Genomic DNA, 14,533 nt, shown 5'->3' with positions numbered 1-14,533 from the left:
TTTGCTTTTTTCCCTCTTCCAACCAATTAAACCCTGTTCTTCTTCTAGAATTGGTTGAAGCCTTTAAATATCTTTCCCTTGCTCCAAAACTTATGCCATCACAAACTCGTTATCATTCCCATGCATTTATTTCTTTTCCCAAGTTGTCTTTTTTAGAACACTTTTTATAGTGAAGTGTAACATAAAATGCATGAAATGCAGATGTACAGTGTAGTGCACGATTCTGAAGTGAATACTTATGTCACTGCCAAGCAATCAGAAGAAGACTAACCCATCTCTGTTCTTTGTAAATCATCTCTCTTACTCTTTTAGTAGTTACTATTGTCCTTAGTGTTTTTTTTAATCATTAGCTTTTATTTGTATTGTTACCCTTGTGTACATCCCTAACAAAGAGGAGTTTTTCTTGTTTTTGAACAAAAACATACTGTATATATTTTTCTTTTTCATGTGTCTATGGGTTGTTGCATATTGCTCTAGTTTTTTTTTTTTTTTTTTAAAAATTAGCTGTCAATATTTCTTATTTATTTATTTGCAGTGCTGAGAATTGAACCCAGTGCCTCACACATGCTAGGCAAGTGCTCTACCATTGAGATACAACGTATAGTACACATTGTTAATGTTATTGTTGTTGGACATTTGGGATGTTTCTAGGTTTGCTGCTATAAATATTCATGTAAATTCTCAGTGTATTATTGAGGAACAGAGTTGCCAGACTGCAGTATTTCTCTTTTTTTAAAAAAAATATTAATTTTTTTACTTGTAGTTAGGCACAGTACTTTTATTTATTTATTTTTATGCGGTGCTGAGGATTGAACCCAGGGACTTGCATGTGCTAGGCTCGTGCTCTACCACTGAGCTACAACCCCAGTCCGAGACTGCAGTATTTATCTATCTTTAACTTTCATGTTTTGTTGGTTCCCAAAGTGTTTTGTTAATTCACATTTCCAATGGCAGTATATAAGAATTCTTCTTGGACTGGGGTTGTGGCTCAGGGGTAGAGTGCCCACCCTGCATGCATGAGGCCCTGGGTTCAGTCTTCAGCACCACATAAAAATAAATAAACAAAATAAAGGTATTGTGTACAACTAAAAAATAAATATTTAAAATATTTTAAAAAAGAATTCTTCTTGGTTCACATCATCATAAACACTTGCTATCTTCAATATTTTAAATTTTTGAAAATCTGGGAAGATTTTAGTATTACCTTGTGATGAACTTGCCTGAGTAGGGTTTTCTCCTTCCATATATCAAGAATTTGATTTTTTGTAAGAGCTTACTGTCTCATAGAATTTTTTTTTTCTTCTTTTTTTGGTGTACTGGGGATTAAACTCAGGGGTGCTTAGCCGCTGAGCCAGGTCTCCAGCCCTTTTTTATTTTTTATTTTGAGACGCAGGGTCTTGCTAAGTTGCTTAGGGCCTCACTAAGTTACTGAGGCTGGTTTTGAACTTGTGAACTTGCTGCCTCAGCCTCCTGAGCTGCTGGGATTACAGGCATGTGCCTCTATGCCCAGCAGATCTTTGTTTTTAAGAAAATATATATTTTTAATATATATTAAAATATGTATTCTAAAATATATTTGATTTTTAAAATTCAGCATCTTGTCCTCCACAGGAGTGCCGATTTGATTTAGACTGAGAATCTCAAATCTGAAACCAAAATGCTCTGAAGTTTGACACTTTGCTGGCATTTCAGATAGGAGAGTATTTCAGATTTTTAATTTTCAGATTAGGGATGTTCAAATAGTAAAGCCTATGTAAATATTCCAATTTCGGAAAAACTCCAGGATCTGAAACATGTTTGCTCCTAAGCATTTCGGGTATGGGATATTTAGCCTGTACTTTGGTTTTGTTGGAAGTGTTATAACCAATATTTTGGCTTTCTGCTTGGAATTCTGTAATGAGATTTGTGTGTATGAATTTCAGTGAAAAATTGAGCTTTTAACTACTTGGGTAGAGTTTAAGAGAGTTACCTCCAGTTATAAGATACACTGGTGTCAGGGTTGTGTAAATGGATATGTTAGAGGTCGAAGTGTATTGTTTAGGTAGTCTGTGAAATATTGACCAAGTGTATTTTTTGACTTCATCCTGAGATCAAAGATATTTCAACTTATATAATATTAGTTTTATAGTGAATTGAAAAGCGGCTTTATCCTTCTATTACTCGGTTGAGAAGCACTAGGTAAAGAATGGAAGCAGGAGAAACATGCAGCAGTGCTGGAATGAAAATGGAATGAATCTACTGAAAATTGCCATTTCACTCCAGTGGTAACCCAAAATATTTTATAATAATGTTTGACAAATTATTTTTCTGTTCAGGTTACATGAAATCTCAAAATGAAATTAGAATTTTTAAAAAATATTTACTTTTTAGTTGTAGTTGGACACAATACTTTATTTTTGTTTATTTATTTTGATGTGGTTCTGAGGATCAAACCCAGGGCCTCGCACATGCTAGGTGAGCACTCTACTGCTGAGCCACAACCCCAGACTCTGAAAGTAAAATTTTAAAGAAACTAGGAGGGGCCCTTATATCTGCTTATTGGATAGCATAGGAATAATTTAGAAAATAGGTTGTCAAAGCATTAGGGTTACAACGTTTATAAAAGTAGTTCAGTATGAACTGATTTAAATGCATGGAGAAGATTAAAAGCAGAGGTTTATTGGATAACTAGGAAACTCATAGTTTGCATTGGGGAGGGAGAAATGATTAACCTAAATTTGTGCATAGATAACATGATAAAAAGATCAGTTTATTCTATTTTTTTTCCCCTGGGAGCTGGATTTTCCCTTCTTTCTTCACTTCCTACTCTAATTTCCCCCCTTTTCTTCTTGCCTGACAGATAAAGACACTAATGGACTGTTTACAAACCCCAGTTGCTTTACCTCAAACATAATCCAGATTACTGAATTCTGTTCTCCATCTATTTTTTTCTCTCAAGTAAATGTCTAATGTTTGTTTCTCTTTCTTTCTTCATCTTTAGACCTGTAGGAACTTTTACAACCCAATAGGTTGAATAACCCAGTTTCCTTCTTGGGGAGGTTTAAATATGTATTAATGATAGTCTTCAGAGATGTCTATTTAACTTTAAAACACTGACCTGTATATTTCACCCTAGAAATTTTAGTCAGTCTCATATAAGATTACAGTTACTCTTAGGGAAGGTTTTTTTAAATGTTTAAATTTTAACTATTTAAATAATATAAGTAGGCAATTAATTATAAACAGTGCTCCATAAACATAAGCATTTGTCTAGGGGGAATATAAATACAGTCAAATATAAGTTATGGGGGTAAAACATTTACACTTGATGTTACAGAGGAGTGCCAAATACCTGAATACATACAAAGTGTCTCAGATCAGTTAGAGAAATTTCAACTTTTTTTGAACAAGGAATATGAACACACAGGATAAAAATGAATATGGATACTGTAGGGAAGCAAAATGGTAGATTGTGTTCTTCAAGATGGACATAAAGAGTAAGTTAATTGTTAGGATTTTTTTTTTTTAAGCTAGTGTGACCAGGTGGAATATCAGAAGAGTAGATTTGTGACATATTAGCTAGCTAAGAAGTTACTTTTCATCCTAATAAAACTGTATTGTTAGTAAATCTGTACAAACTCTTAGATTAGTTGTAATTGTATTTTTAATTGGTAGATTTCTGATTTAGTTTTCTCATTTTTAGACATGTTTACTTGTACTTGTTAAATACAGTTTTATTTCAGTCATAATTTACAATGAGTGATCATCAGTTAAAATGAATGATCATCAGTTAAAATGAATGGACTATATATAAAGTATGCTCATTGCTGAAGTCACTGTGTGTGAATTATAATGATAGCAGATTTCTCCATAAAGTCAATACAGTATTCACATAAATTTATTTCTGGAAATGAGTTGTTTAAATGTTAAGAAAATATATGACTTCTTTTAATATTTGTATCATAGAATGTTTCATTTGTTTTTGTTCTTTGAAGCTATAATTTTTGAGTAGATTAGAATTCTGGATCATTTAGAATATTGCCTAATTTTCTTCTTTTCATTTATTTTTCTGTGTTTCTGTGCTGGGTATCAAACCCAGGTATTGAACCCTTGAACATGCTAGGTGAGCACTCTTACCACTGTCCTACCCCCCAATCCTGATTTCTAATGTTAGTGTAAGGAGAAAATAATTTATAACTTACATTACCGTGGTTATAAAAATTTATTCAAATGAGTATTTTTGTCAAAAATTCTATAACTTTAAAAACTAAAATTTGTGATGCATTCAGATAGGAAAAGTATCCTGTGTTTAGTTGATACAGAAAATAGTAAACAAAGATTTGTATTGGAATTACAGTAATTTTCTAATCCTGTCTCTGGTTGTTTTTATAAAACCCGATACATTTGATTCAGATATGGTTTGTTTTTCAGGACTTTGTTATTGATGACAAACTCAAGAGCTTCAACATATAAACCAAAGGGGAAATGATGGATTTATTGGCACCATACTGAAACATCTTACATAATTGAAAGAAGAACTGAAACAGGCAGCTTGGGATTCTTGAGGACTAGAAGTGGAGGTGTAGTGTCTCAAATATGATAGGTTTGCATCTCTCAGGGCATTGGTGCCATTCTTTCAGGCTTCTCCTGGTTTGTGATGTACAGTTCAAATTCTCTTCTTCCTCCTAGTGTCTAATTGTTTCAGTGGCATCACTAAACCAAAGAAATAACTAGTAGTTCCTTTTATTAAGTAGTGAGGCCTAAACAACTTAAATATTCATATTCTAATAACAGCTATTTGAAAAATTAATACACATATTTTGAAACAAAAATTTTTCATTGGTGTGCCTGTTGGATATTGTACAAATTCTATATCCTTGGAATCATATTGGACAATAGTACTTCAGTCTCTTGTTCCACATTGATTTTACGGGGTACTTGCTTTTTATCAGATCAGCTACTAAAAACCCAGCTTCTCAAGGAAATGATATTATTGAAAAGAATGTTTTGTGAGCTAATTTTGAAACTGTGAATTACCTCAGATGTAGTTTGTATCATCCAGTAGATGTCAATTATTGCTCTTTCCCTAAAAAATTAATGCAGTCCTGTAATGTCCCTGTGAAATTACTGTAGTATCCCAGTGTGCCTTAGTGCACAACTGGGGAACCATAGTTCTAGAAGAGAAGGATTCTGATTGGTTCCCTTCTGGGTGATATGGTCAAGGGAATAGGTTATGATTTGGTTAACCTGGGTCATTTCCCACTCCTTTGTTTGGAAGGGTATAATATTCCATTGTCTTAATATAGAGATTTACCTTTTTCCATTTAAAAATCATAAATAGAACAAAATTTAACATCTTTGTATACATACCTTCCTGTCTCTTTCTATAACAAATTCTAGTAAGTCTCACCTGTTTGAAAGCATGGTATGTGGGCTTTTAAAGGTAGCTGGGTAATTAGAATCAAATACCTAAATACAAGAGCTAAAACTATAAAATTCTTAGGATAAAATAGGGGAAAATTGCCATGACATTGCACTTGGCAATGATTTCTTGGATATAACACCAGAAACAGTCAACAAAAGAAAAAAATAATTGAACTTCATCAAAATTAGAAACTTGTGTGCATCACCAGGTACTTAATAGAGTGAAAAGGCAAATCAAAAGAGGAAATATTTGCAAATTATGTTTTTTAATGTATCTAACAAGAAATTAATATCTATTCTACATAAAGAACTACAGTTCAACAATAGAAAACAACATAGTTAAAATATAGGTAAAATAATTATTCAGCAATTCCACTTCTTGGTATGGGTAACGTAAGAAGGGAAATCAGTAACTCAAACAGATTTTTGGACACCATTGTTCATAGGATTATTCAAAGTAACCAAAAGGTAGAACCTAAATGTCCATCAGCAGGTGAATTAACCAACAAAATGTGGTATATTTTTTTGGGATGGAATAATACTCAGTCTGAAAAAAGAATGTAATGCGGATACATGCTACATATAGAGGAACCTTGAAAATAATGCTGAAAGCTAAAGATGTAAAGGAACAAATACTATTAGTTCACTTATTTGACAAGCTTAGAATAGACTAATTCATAGAAACAAAGTAGAATGGTGGTTACCAGGAACTGAGGAAGAAATAATGTGAAGTTATAATTTAATGGGTGTAGAGTTGCACTTTGGGATGATGAAAAAGTTCTGGAAATAGGATAGGGGCAGTGGTTACACAGTGGTGTGAATGTACTTAAAACTTTTAACCATTTTTAAGTGTATAGTTTAAAATTGTAAATATTAGACATGTTTTACCACAGTTTAAACATGGAAATATGTACACTCTAAATATGTGCAGTTTGTCAGTTATTTCTTAATAAAGTTTTTGGAAAAAGATATCTGGTTAAATGATAAATTTTTTAGGACCTTAAAGGTGAAATAATAAACCATATAACTTTGAAATACAATTTGTTTGACCTCATATCTTATAATGGTAACATATCTGTGCAACAGAGACAAGCAATGGATATGTTTTTACTTTAGGAAAGGTTTTAATTATTGATAGCAGCATGCTCATCCATAAGGATGAAAATATACCTTATTGCTAAATAGTCCAAACATAACAGTATGTGACTTTCATTGTTACTGTTTTTTTTTTTTTCAGATGGGTGGGAGAAAGATATGGGTTAGTTTTATAAAAGGATTACATTTTGACTCTCTATTATTTAATCCTCTTATCAGTGATATAGATGATAAAATAGGGACTATATTCATTACGTTCACAGATAATTAGTCAGCTCTTGGAATTAGTTCAGAATTATCTGACAAATGAGAAGGGATTGTAAAGAGTATAGGATTTTAGGAAGATAGATAGTAAATAGTATACTTTGGATGATAGTAAATTATTGATGAAAATCTTGTTTTGTGGGAGAATGAATCTGTATAAATAAAAGTAGGACATGTAGGGTCTGGCGTTGAAGCTTAGTGGTAGAGCGCTCGCCTAGCATGTGCAAAGTGCTAGGTTTGATCCTCAGCAACACATAAAAATGGATAAATAAAATAAAGGTATTGTATCCAACTACCATATACATATATATAATATATGTAGTGTACATACATTATATATATATATGCGTGTGTGTGTGTGTGTGTATAAGAAATTTATAGTCAATATTTAAGGGCTTCCTATTTGCTTTTCTCTGTGAGCAGTATTACTTAATGTCAAGGTTAGCCAAAACAGTGAACTTACTTAATGAGAGTGGTATGGAATAGAATGAGTTTACAATATAAATTATGGAACCAGAATGCCTGTGTTTGAGTTCTTGTTTTTCTACTTAGCTGATGTGGGCAGGAAACTTACTTCCTTCTGTATATTTTTTTCAGCTGAAAATAGTAAATAAGGAACACTACCCTATAGGATTATTGTGGGGTTAAATATGGGAATATAACACATATTATAATATATGTGTGTGTGTGTGTGTGTGTGTGTGAGAGAGAGAGAGAGAGAGAGAGAGAGAGAGAGAGAGAGAGAGAGAGAGAGAAAAGCCTTTCAAGAGTGCTTGACATTGGGAAGTGCTTAATAAAAGGTAACTGCCAATAATACGAGTTTTATAGCTGGTTACACTCGGATTGTTAATGTGAAATTAAGCTTGTGTGTTGCTTGATTGGGAGTGTTTTTGTCTCTGTTCTTATAAAAGTGTATTTTTTATATTTAAAAAAACTTAGTAGATATAAATTATTTTTTGTGGGGGCTAGCATATCATGGATTACTATGCTTTCTGATGCTGTGGAGTCAGTTATTCATGTGGATATAGTACCTTTCAGGTTCTCTGCCAGTTACCAGAAAGCATTAAATAAATACATAAGATTGAAAAGTTGTCTTAAGTTGAAAGAGACTATAGTCCTTTGTCAATTCAAGGAAGATTGAGAAAGGATAGGGACAGGAAGTCTTATTATTATTATTATTATTTGGTGGTGGTGGGGTATCAGGGATTGAACCCAGGGGGACTTAACCACTGAGTCACATCCTTAGCCCTTTTTATTTTTTATTTTGGGACAGTCTTGCGAAGTTGCTCAGGTCCTCACTACATTGCTGAGGCTGATCCTCCTCCCTCAGTCTCCTGAACCACTGGGATTACAAGTGTGCACCAGCATGCCCAGCGGAAGTCATTTTTTGAGCTGAAGCAAATTTGTTGCCCAAAGAGTGGAACATAAAAAGGAATGGTCTAATCAGAGCAAGATTGTAAGGCCTTCTAATTTTATATGGTGGCTTCATAGAGTTTAGAGAGGAATAAGACCACCATCTTGCTGTTACTTTAGTAACTTTCATATTCTATATCTTTGTTTTAAAAAAGTATTTTTATCTTTACAAAGGCCATCCTTATAAAAATGGTATTTTATTAATACTAGTTAGGACAGTTTTTTTTTTTTTTTAAGCCACTACTGAAAAAAAGATGAGGACTAACATTTCAGCCTGGTTTCCATTTCTTAAAATCTTTAGGCATATTAGAGAAATGATAGTTTATTTTTAATTATGATCATATATTATCTATTGGCTTAATGCTAGAACATGAAAAGTAGAAAGCACTCCATTTCTGAGACTGAGGTTGTGGCTCAGTAGTGAAGCGCTTGCTTCACACATGAGGCACTGGGTTCTATCCTCAGCACCACTTAAAAGTAAATAAAAGTCATAAAGGTATTGTTCATCTACAACTAAAAATATATTTAAAGAAAGAAAGCTCTCCAGTTCTATGGATTATGATGAGAATTTTCACCTGTAGCTGCTTCTTATTTTTATTTTTTAAAATATTTTATTTTTTAGTTGTAGTTGGACACAATATCTTTATTTTATTTATTTATTTTTTTTTATGTGATGCTAAGGATCGAACCCAGGGGCCTTGCACATGCTAGGCAAGTGCTCTACCGCTGAGCCACAATCCCAGCCCCTTATTTTTATTTTTTAAAATAGTACTGGGGAATTGAACCCAGGGATGTTTTACTAGCAATGGACTACCTCCCCAGTCTTTAAAAAAATCTTTTAAAATTTTTTATTTTGAGTCAGGGTCTTGCTAAATTGCCCCCTAGAATTATAATTGTGTCCTACTTCTCCCAGCACCTATATCTCTAGTTTTTTTTTTTTAAACAAGAAATTGAACCCAGGTGTACTCTACCATTGAGCCTTCCCAACCCTTTTAATTTTTTTTTTTTTTTTTTACTTTGAGACAGGGTCTCCCTTAGTTGCTTAGGGCCTCACTAAGTTGGTCTTGAATTTTGATCCTCCTTTCAACCTCCTGAGTTGCCAGGATTACAAGTATGAGCCACCATGCCTGGTTTATAGGTATTTTTAATTGTGTATGAGAGGAATTTTGAATATCTATCCTAGAACTCTTAAAGAAGGCTAAATATTATTTCATTAATTAATCATCTTGCATACCTCTTGAGGGAGCTTGTAGTTGTTTGGGTTGGAGGTGGGGAGGGAAAAAGAATGAGGGAGAATAAAGATAAGAATGCTAAATCATATGTACCTGCAAAATTACAGTAAAAGTTTAGTGGCTTGGGATACTAGAAGAGGTATGAAAATCTGGTTGGTAGAGAAAAGGCAGTCTGGGTATATAGGAAATAGCATAAACAATGGCAAGGAATTTGGAATGAACATAGAATGTCCTAGAGAAGAGTAAGATCCTTATTTGAGGAAGACCTTGTTGCTGAAAGGGAAGGTCCTTTATTGGGGGAGATCTTGTTGTGGATTGTGGCAAATATTATAAGAATACTACAATACCCTGAGAGTTAATTGAGAATGTGTAGAGAATAGTGGTTAATGTTGCTTGGCTTACTTGGTTAAGTGATATCTTATTTGGCCTTGGATACCTATGACTAAAATTTTTGCTTCAACAAATTACATATTATCTCATTATTTTGGACTTTTAAAGTTTATAATGAATAATGGAAACTTAACTAATCTTTCCTGACAGCTTATTCTATGTGAAGAAAGAATTTATGGTACAATCTAGAACCTAGAGACTTTAAATGGACAGTGGGAGTGTCTGAGACATCTGTTGAATGGGTAGGTTAATAGAGGCCCTTGTTAATTTTAATTTCTATTATTTGCCTAAATCTTTATTTTTATATGAAAAGAGTTATTCTTCTTCAATAGAATTATATTCATTAATCATTGATTTGAAGACATTAATGTAATAACTCTGTGTTATAATATTATCTCTATTTCACAGGTGAGAAAACTCAATGAATTTCCCAAAGTGACATAAGTAAATTTTGGAACCATAATTCACATCCCAAACCATCTTGATGCCAGAATCTGTGCTCTTTTTTATCTACTATACCTCATGTTTAAGAAATAGCACTATGCCCTTGGATTCAAATATTGAGTTAGATTGCATTCTAGACAGGTCATTTTCTATCTAAGTGGGACAGATAGAAATGTAAATAATTATGATAATATGTAGTAAGTCTTATAAACAAAATGAATTCTATTGAATTTCCATAGTGAACTCTGCAGGGAAGCTTTTGTAGGGATGGTAGTTTTCAAGTCAAGAATTGAAGTATTATAAGGACTTATTCATGAGAATAAAGTAGGATGTATAAATCAGGCAAAAGTAATAGCATTGAGAAAAGCTCATGGGTAAAAAATTTTAAAGCAGCCTCATGGTCAATCTGGATATGCCATAGGTCATGTTTTAAAGAAGGGACTCTTTAGAGAAATTTCTACTGACAAGATATGTTAGGTGATGTTAAAAGAAGAATTAATCAGAACCAGTTTCGTTGTAAGTTCAGTTGTAATGGTAGTTAAGCTGTCATTAAATTTAATTCAACAATGTTTGAGAATCAATTTGTTTAGACCAAGTGGTAATGAGTGGTGACATAGAAATTGGTGAGATGGAAATTATAAATTGAACATTTCAAAGAAAGCAGTGGAAATTGGTATCAGATTTTATTGGAAGTAGAGTCAAATGGTTTCTAGCCTGGAAGAGCTAGAATGACTGAATCCCAGTGGGAAAGGTTAATTTTTAAAATTATTATTTTTATTCTACTTATTTGTACATGAGAGCAGAATGCATTTCAATCCATCCTATACAAATGGAGCGCAACATTTCAATTCTCTGGTTGTACACAGTGTAGAGACGCACCATTTGTGCAATCATATGTGTACCTAGGGTAATGATGTCCATCTCGTTCCACTATGTGGGAAAGGTAATTTTTGTAGGGAAGAGAGGCAGGATATGTATTCTGTTTAGGAAATATGTAGTTGGAGGTGCTAGGTTGACAGCCTAGAGGAGAATTGTTCTGTGGGGAGCTCTTTGGTAGCTAAAAATCTCAAGAGAAAATTGTGAGGGAAGACTTGACACACATGTGACCCAGTCAGGCCTGCTTATGAGTGATTTTTTGATAGTTAATGGGCTGGAAAAATAGGTCTCATGTAGATAAAAGAAGGAACACAGAAAGCATCCTGAGGAAATACAGTTATAGCAGTTTCTATATCCGAAGAATTTGTGTTAGCATATAGAACAGTGTCCTCTAAACCTCTCACTACTATATAAGTTACATGTTTTTTTTTTTTTTTTTGCAGTATCTGTATACCCAAAGGGAATACATCTTACAAATGGTTGGAGTTGAAATGGCGAATTTTTTCTTCCTTAGTGGAGTAAGAATTTAATGGTGTTTTGAATTCAGTGACATCTCAGATTCAATAAAATGTAGAATTTTTTTCAGTGTTCATTTGCCTAAATATATAGTTTTTTTTCTTTTAAAGGGTTTGCTGATGTTCCATTTAAATTATCTCAGATATCACCAGTGGCATGTTTACCACAACATGGAAGCAAATAGTAATAGAGTATTTCTATTGAAAAAAATAACTATAGAATGTAGGATTTAGCTTAAATGTAAGTCAGGAAACTGTTGGATGTAAATCATCAGAAAAGAAGCATAAATTCTTAAGATTCTTTTATTTCTATGTGTGTGTGTGTGTGTGTCTTGACTAAAAACAGAAGTAGTATATAATATGTTCAATCATAGGAATGATGTTTAATAGAGAACTGAATTTTATTCTTTTCTGTGCTTTCAGATATAATCTCCTTTGACAAACTTTTCATGTTGGAAAATTCAGGAAACATAAGAAGAGGCTCAGGTTGACTTAGGAACATGTGATATTACCAGTAGTTATGTTCATATGACTATTGGAAATACAAATTCCAATTCTGTAAACAATTAAATAGTATTTATGTTTTTTCTGTATGAACAGTATACTCAGATTACTCTATGTGAGTAGAAAAAATTCTCTTGAAACTGAATATTTGAGAAGTTATTGATCTTATTGAAGCTCTTTTACCAGTAGTTAAATGTTTAGTATGAACGTAAATGATTTAACTAGTAGACTTTTTTTTCTTTTTTTAAGCTCCCTTCTTTCAGGTTAATGGATTAAACAAAATGATGGTTTAAGAATGTTTTTAAAGTCAAAGTTTGGTTTTTGTCTTCAGCTTGAACCTAGGCTTTTTGGAATTTCCTTGAATTAAGTGTGGTTATTTAAAAGCACAAGAGAGAAATCCCTTGTATTTACCAACTTGTTTATTTATTTTTAAAGTATAGATGAATCTTTATTTATTTAATTTTTTGTTTATTTTTATGTGGTGCTGAGGATCGAATCCATTGCCTCACATGTGCGAGGCAGGCGCTCTGCCACTGAGCCACCCCACCAGCCCACTTACCAACTTTTTTATTAGCCCTTGCTTAATTTAGTATTTTGCCTTCCTTTTCTTATGTTGATGAATTCTTCTTTTTAACTTTTTCCTGTGTATAGATGGCAGTTACTTGTATCCTTCTGTTTACATGAGATAAATATTGCTAGTTTAAAAGGGTGGGTCTTTTTCTAGGAATGTATTGAGTTGAAGATGGTATTTAGGTTGACAGTTTCTGTCTCTTGCCTATTTAATTATCTAAGGAGAACTGTTGAGAAAGCCCACTTGAGGACTGGGGATGTAGCTCTGTGATAGAACACTGGCCTAGCATTCTCGGGGTCCAGGGTTTGATCCCCAGCACCCAGAGTATTTGAGTTCACTATGTAAACAGATCCTGCACTGTGGTATGTGGCTACTTAAGGTTGAGTTTTTATTGGCTTATTTTCAGAAATAAGAGTAGCCCCCTACATAATTTCCAGAGTATAAATTTTATTTAGTAAAAGAGTAGGTAGGCACTTTTCATTTCACACAGCCTTTGTGTTTTGAATTTTGTTTTTCCTCTTTGAATTAGTTCCTGGATGGGTGGAGGTGTATAATTGTTTTTTTTTTTTTTTTTTTAATTCAATACCTTTTAGTTGTCAGTGGACCTTTATTTTATTCATTTATATATGCGGTGCTAAGAATCCAACCCAGTGCCTCACACATGCTGGGCAAGTGCTCTACCACTGAGCCACAGCCCCAGACCCTGTAGTTTTTAATTGTGATAACAGTGTTTAAAAATTGAAATGTTTTTTCTTTTTGATGTTAAATCATGTGTTTAAAGGATGACTCTGCATTTTCATTCAGCTTTCAGGTCCTTGTTCATTTTGATGCCTATTTCTCTGCATAAAACCCACTAGAAGGAGCCACAACTTTTAAGAGTCTGTTTGTTTACCAAAAAAAAGAGAGGAACATTAGCATGCCTACTAAGATATTTATATACCCATAAACAATGTATAGATTGGTTAGGTGTGGGGTACTGATAGCTATTTTTCAAGTGTAGTTTCCTTCCAAATTTTTCCTAAACTGATGTTTACTATCTCAACAAAATAGACAACTGCTGATATCTAGGCAAAATAGGAAATACATGCTTATTTATACACAGGCATACTTTTGAGTTCCTAAGGCAAGCTGACTTTCAGATTAGGTTATCTTTCTGGAAAAGAAACCTGTTAACTGAGATGAAAGGGGAACGTTGAGTGGGGTTTGGAGATTATTTTGTTACTTTATGGCAGAATTCAGAACCAAAGCATATTGGTATGAGCAGTGTAAATTTGTTAGGTTTCAATATGACATTGATTTTGTGTGTGTGTGTGTGTGTGTGTGTTACTGGAGATGGAACCCAGGGCCTTGTGCATGTGAGGCAAGCACTCTGCCAAGTGAGTATATCCTCAGCCCTGATATGTTTTTAATCATAAATTTTGCCTAGGGTTTTAGTTGACTTTCTTTAAAAAAAAATTCAAATTTTTGGTGTTTATTACCTATCTCATTGGTTAATTTTTGTCTGTTGAGTACAAAAGAACAAAGGAGCTCTTAATTTACACCTTAGCAAGAAACTTTTTTTTTTTTTTGAGAGTCTATAAAATGACTTATTTTCATCGGAAGTGGTCATTTTGGTTTTTTAATCCAAGAAAATTCAAACTTTGTCCATCCTGCCTCCTAGTGTTAAAAGTACAGATTTAGTGGTTTAGTGTTAAATATATGTTAAGAGAGGGCAGAAGTCATTGTAAGATTATAATGAGAAATATTAAGTTTCTGTGAATTTCTATAATTTGAATAAAAAAGATTTGATCTCTGCATTGCTAGTGAGGATTCTGATTTGGATCAAG

General features: G+C 33.2%; 1 long non-coding RNA gene across 5 annotated transcripts in view; it reads left to right on the top strand.

Moving 5' to 3' along the window:
* Positions 1 to 14,533, top strand: part of LOC124081130 (uncharacterized) — a 102,470-nt gene that overhangs the window by 63,351 nt on the left and 24,586 nt on the right. Inside the window, exon 2 of one of the 5 annotated variants that reach the window (XR_009225209.1) lies at positions 9,948 to 10,039. The exons of the other annotated variants lie outside the window; for them this stretch is intronic. This is a non-coding gene — a long non-coding RNA (uncharacterized LOC124081130). The remainder of the gene's footprint in view (positions 1 to 9,947; positions 10,040 to 14,533) is intronic. 5 annotated transcript variants of the gene reach the window in all.

Source organism: Marmota monax, unplaced genomic scaffold (assembly GCF_021218885.2).
Source record: "Marmota monax isolate L192 unplaced genomic scaffold, Marmota_monax_Labrador192_F-V1.1 WCK01_AAM20220418_F8-fsc00177, whole genome shotgun sequence".
Classification (NCBI taxonomy): Eukaryota; Metazoa; Chordata; class Mammalia; order Rodentia; family Sciuridae; genus Marmota; species Marmota monax.
Note: the sequence above shows the minus strand (reverse complement) of the source record. Positions and strands in the feature narration are given on the sequence as shown.